The sequence below is a fragment of the Manis pentadactyla genome, chromosome 10 (assembly GCF_030020395.1).
Source record: "Manis pentadactyla isolate mManPen7 chromosome 10, mManPen7.hap1, whole genome shotgun sequence".
Taxonomy (NCBI): domain Eukaryota; kingdom Metazoa; phylum Chordata; class Mammalia; order Pholidota; family Manidae; genus Manis; species Manis pentadactyla.
This window is the reverse complement of record NC_080028.1, coordinates 59,737,204-59,742,972: the sequence shown is the minus strand read 5'-3', so window position 1 is coordinate 59,742,972 and position 5,769 is coordinate 59,737,204. Positions and strand designations below refer to the sequence as shown.

General features: G+C 41.4%; 1 long non-coding RNA gene across 1 annotated transcript; it reads left to right on the top strand.

Annotated features, from left to right (window-relative positions):
• Positions 1-648: 648 nt before the first annotated feature.
• On the top strand, positions 649-5,562 carry LOC118919489 (uncharacterized). Its single transcript, XR_008992076.1, has 3 exons — positions 649-736; positions 872-941; positions 5,473-5,562. It is a non-coding gene; the product is annotated as an uncharacterized LOC118919489 (long non-coding RNA).
• The last annotated feature ends 207 nt before the right edge of the window (positions 5,563-5,769 follow it).

Here is a 5,769-nt window from a genome sequence, read left to right as displayed (position 1 = left end):
AGAGAAAGATCACTGAGCAGGGAGGCCTGAGACTTTGATAAGCCCTTTCTCATGGGTGAGCCTAGAAAATAAAGGATCTCGAGACTAGATTATGTCTAAATCTCCTTCCAAGTCTAATTCATGCTTATAAATGAACATTTTCTGTATTATTTCTTATTACTCTAAAATTTAGGGAAAAATTAATCTCACAAAACTCTGTACAGAATCCAAACATAATAAACTCTTATTTATCTAAAACCTAAATACCTTAGAAGTTCAAATAATCAGAACAGTTTTTTGTGAAATCAGATAATGTTCACAATAATGGTTGCTATGTTGTACAATGTACTAAATTAGCTTCAGAATCATAAAGAAAAGGTTAATTGCTGTTCAGTTTGGTTTTATAAAGTGTGTTCTAATTCTCTTCCAGGGAAATTCTCAGGAATGAGAAACAAATCAGAGCAGGTCAGAAAAGATGAAACAGCCTCCATTATTCCACCAGATTCTGTCACCCTCAACAGAGAGGTTGTGGCTGGCATTGATTTTTTTTTTCTGATAGTAAGTAAATCTCTTTTCGTTTGCACTTGCCTTGTTCCCATCAGTTATTCTTGGCATCCAGAACATACATACTTTGTATGTATTTGTTTGTTTGTTTGTTTGTTTTACCAGAATCAGAATTCTGCCAGGCCAGGAACAAGAAAAAAAGAGTCACTGACAGCTTTATTTCTTGGGATCTAGAAGGACTGACCCAACTTAGGTGAAAAGTTTCCTGAAGTCCAAAATGGTATTAGAAGAAACTTGCTTTGTTATTTCAATAGAGAGCTAAGTGCAACATTTAAGATGTTTATCTCTTTCTAGCTATCCAGTACACAGCTGGATATCTCTTACACAGCTATCCAGTAAAGACGCTCAGAGCGTGCCACAGGCCAAGCACTCAGCAGACACTGAGTACGTGCTGATGGGTGAGAAGCTTTCCCATGTTCAAAGCCATACAGTCTCTGGGGATACAGACAAGCCCACCCTGGGAAGCATCAGTCCCGTGTAACTTAAAGCCCCATGGGGCAAAGGACCCAAAAAGAAGCCTCCTGAGTGTTATTTGCATTCAGGGAAAATTACGGAGGGAATTTACCTTACTTTTTTTTTTCCTTTTCCTTTTTTTAAAAAAAATCTCTAAATCAAGACCATCAGAGTTAGAGCCAGACAGGCTGGGTTCAAATCCCAGTTTAGCCACTTGCTAGCCCAGTGACCCTGGGCAACTAACTGAACCTCTCTGTGCCTCATTTTTCCCCTTGTAAAAACCTGCTTCCTATGGTTGTGAAGATTGAAGTGCTTTGACCCATGCCTGTCACATAGTGAGGGCTATCTAACAGGTTCTTAATGATCTCAGATACTTTAGGTTTTAATGTCTCACTCATTTGACATCACTTTAATAACTTCAGTGCTCTCACACATGGCAGAGAATATGAAAGCAAACAGCAAACTCTTGGGAGAGTCAGCTTGGTTTCCTAGCCACCCGGCCCCGGCCGCCCTGCGCGGCTCTGCCTTCTGCTCTCCCCAGGGTGCTCTGTATGCCCCTGTCCTCCTACCTGCCTTCCCCACCCCCTGGGCCCCCACTCTTTCAGTGTCCTGGTCACCGTAGACTTCCCCATGGAGGCTCCTTGACCTCAGGCAGCATTCCCTCTCTGGGGTGCTCCTGAGGACACAACAGGCATTTGCATACTGTTTTGTACTGCATACTTCTTTTAATCTCCTAGTCTTACTAGATTGTAGATTTCTTGAAGGCAAAGCCATGTCTGGCTCATTTTGATAACACCCACAGTTCTGAGCACAGTGGCCTTCACATAGCTGGTCCTGAATTTGTTTCATAAATAAGAATAGAAGTAAAAACAAGCAAAACCTACAAAAACAGTGAAGTAGAGGGTGGGTGCTGGAATCAGACAGACTTTAATTCTGGCTCTGTCACTATTTGCTGTGGAATCTTGGACAGTAATTCTACCTGTCCCCCCATCTCCTCTTCAATAAAGAGGAGATAATCATGGTACCTCTCTTACAGGGCTGTTGTAGGATTAAATGAGATAATGTGTAAAAGGGCCTAGAAGACAAACTGGCATGTAGTGAGGCTCAGTAACTATTAACTGTAGCTGTTGCTATTGCCTCATCAGCTCCCTCATTATAATTAACCTGGGCTCTTTTGCTTATAGGGAAACATCTTTCCACCTACCAATGATCCCAAAGGAAAAAAGCGTCTTCTAATGCAGCACAGGAAGTAAGTTTGGTGTTAGAGAAACATGTCCATTAAACAAACACTTTAAAATGTCCACACTTCAGAAAAGTTTGCATCTAAGGAGCCATTCTGTTACTACGGTCTTTGGAGCACCCATCTGAAGGTGTGGTAAGGGACACTCGCTGGCAAGTTCTATTTTCCCTCCATACAGCTAGGGCAAAATGAGGCAGAGAAACATTTGGCTCCAAGCTAATAGAATTAGTGGCATAGCTCATCTGAAACATTTATTCATTCTCAAGCTAATAGAAGTAGAGGCATAGCTTATCTCAAAAATCTAGCCATTGGCTAGCCCACATCCAAACACCAACTGCAGAAGCAAATCACATTTAGCTGTTTCTTTTAAGTGTTACTTTTAGTAAAAGAGTAAATCATGAAACTGAACCTTAAAAAAATACAAATTTACAGACAGTTAAGATGATGTGATTCAAATATTCAGCATTCTTGTGGTCTTACTTGTTGAGAGAGGGAGCTTCAAGCGTTGTATCATTCAGACATTGATTCAGTCAGGAGATGGAAACCGCATGAGACATTTTCACAGAGAAAGTATAAAAACTTGTTAGCTGGATATTGAAAAAGCAAAAAGGCAAAAAGAGAAGGCTATCATAGGAGTTGCAGCAGCAGGAAGCACCTGCCTCTCCCAGGCCTGGAGGGACAGAGGGAAGGTGCTGGAATTACTACAGTTTAGAATCAGAAGCTCAGAGGTGGGGCCCATGGGGCCCAAATCAGGCATCTTAGAAGGGGCAGCTGTTTGGCTGGGGCTGGTCTCTCTGAGCCTGGAGAAGGGGCTGCCTGACCCTGGGACACAGATCGCTGAGGAAAGGGTATCAGCTGACTGCTGCTGACCCCCTGCAGGGTGTGACAAGCTGACTCTGAGCCTTAGAACAGCAGCAGCCTGGCTTCAGCTGCTGCTACTGGAATGAAAGGTGACTCTGGGAACAAGACACTTTGCAAGGCTGACCCGACAAGGAGAAACAAATGCAGAGAAGGAAGTCGCTTCTCCCTCCTCCCACCTTCTAGTCTGCGTCTAGCACATGCAATTAGCAGAGGACCAGAAGCAGCTGGCAAAGCAACAAAGCGCTTTGAAGAGCCAAGTTTGGTTGACATCACCAAGTATCAGAGGAAAAGGTAGGTTGGGGGCTAAAGGACAATAACTGGCATGAGTGCCTGGAGGAGGGAAAATTTTAAATATTTTGCTGTGCTCTATCATTATTTATACCCTATCTAGTAATGTATCTCTTACCCTTTTCTTGGTTCCTTTTTGCATGCTTTTTTAAAAATCATAACTGAGGTAAGAAAACTGTCCTACAAATCCAAACATGTGTTTTTATTAGACTTTTAGATTAAAATCAGAGGTTTCTTAAAAAAGGGTGACACCAGAGTTTTAACCCAAAAGTCCTACAAAAATCCACTATACTATTTTCATAAATGCTATTTATCTTCAAGAAAAAAACATTTATTAATCTGTAGTTTAAAAAAATGACTGAAAGATAACACTGAGAACCTAAAGGACTCCATAATGTATCAGTAAATAATTATAATGAACCACTTTAGTAATGGGAGGTGCTAATGGAATCCACACATCACTAGAAAATTCTTAGTGTTTTTGTCATCAATGTCTTCATTTGAATTGTTACAAAGAATGAATTGTCCAAGACATGGAATCCCTAAGCAAACCTATTAAAACTTGATTTTGTTTTCCTCGGAAGTAACTACAAAGTTACATTCAGGTTCAGTGGAGACAAAATCTGGGAAATTTAGCCAAAGTATAGTACTCCTAAATGAATAGGAGTGCTGTCAATTTGAAAAGCATGTTAGGAGAGCTATTTTATGTCTGCCACTGAACATAACTTTGTGAGTTAAGGCTGAAACAAAGTCTCTAATTCAAGGAGCCAATAGTTTAATTGAAAATATGTTCCTAGCACATCTCAAAGGGCCGGAGTCTGAGACAGATGGCTGATCGCCTCGTGGCAGGGGGCATTTGGGTCCAGCTACAGCACATCTCCCAGTCCCCCTTGCAGCAACCTGTGGCCCTGTGGTTAATTTCTCTCCAGTGGACTCTGAGAGACATGGGGTGCCTGTGTCACACAACATCCCACACATGCTCCTCCATGTTTCTCCCTTGCCTTAGAGAAAATGGCAGAGAGAAAGACCAGAGTAATGTTGGAAGACACATGTTGAGGACAAGAGAGTGACATCATCCTGAGTTTCTATATGACTGTACAGAACAGAGACAACTCTCTGCCACCTCCCCCAGTCCCCAGCCTGGAACTTCTTCCCTGGATGGCAATAGGAGAAATAAACCTTGACTACATTTAAGCTAAAGTATTTGGGGTCCTTTTATTAAAGGGTTTTAGCTTACTCTAATTAATACATAGTTGAAAACCAATATATCGTATAGAAGAATTTGAATTGCATTAGAGTTTCTAGATGTGATAAAACCTAATCTGGGTGTTAATTAGTAACAATTGCAAATAATTTAGAAATTTAATGTGCCGGGAACTGTACCAAGAACCGACATGTACTATCTAATTGTCACAATAGCCCTTTACGTTATGTGTTATTGAACCTTAACTTTGCCCATGAAGTATGGGCAAGTTTAGAACAGCCATGTATACAGCTACAATGGATGGTAGGCCCATAATCTGAACACATGTACCTCTGCCTATGAAGTCAGTGTAGGCTGGTGGGGGCTAGTGTAAAGGAAAGGCGTGTAGGTGTGTGTTACGGGGCAGGTTGGGGCTGGGTGTGACAATAGCTGTAGGACTTTTCCTTTCCAGTAATATTCTTATAGAAAAAGAGTTTCTTTTGTTCTCCTGTTCTTCAAGCCAGTCTTGACTTCTGAAATCTGAACTGCTCTTTTCTCCATCAATGCTATGGCAATGGGAGGACCCAGAATAAATTATCTATGTATTTAGAGCTGAAAAAAAGGAGCCAAAAACCCAGTCCTTACCAACCAGCATGCCCACTCTCAAACAGGAGCCCAGTCAATCTGTGGGACCATTGAATAGAGAGAATAGGGCAATTAAATGGGTGACCCATCCTTTGGAGAAGGAACCCCAGAAGGATCACAGGCTGAGAGGCAGGGATTTGGGCCACAGAACAGAAGAAGAAGCCCAGTCAAAGGCAAATAAATACCCATTGTTCAAGATTACCAACTGCTAGCACTGATAATCAAGAGCTAACTGTAAGTATTTTTTTTTGGCACCCAGATGGTCCTGGAGGAATTCAAAGCAGATAAATACATATATGCCTGGGTATGTCTAAATAAATTTATTTCCAAGAACTACTAGGTGTTGAGAAACCATGCAGAGTTTTGAACAGAAGAGGTGGACATCAACTGCGGGTATGGACAGCATTTCCAGTGTTGTCTTTGAGCTAACATGTTTAAAGTGCTAGAACTGGTCTTTTTGTTTTTAATGGAGGACATTTATAAGTCATTTCTATTGCAAATGGTTCAGTGGCTCGGACTGACATTCAATAGCTAAATAGAGCCTTCTGCTTAGCCA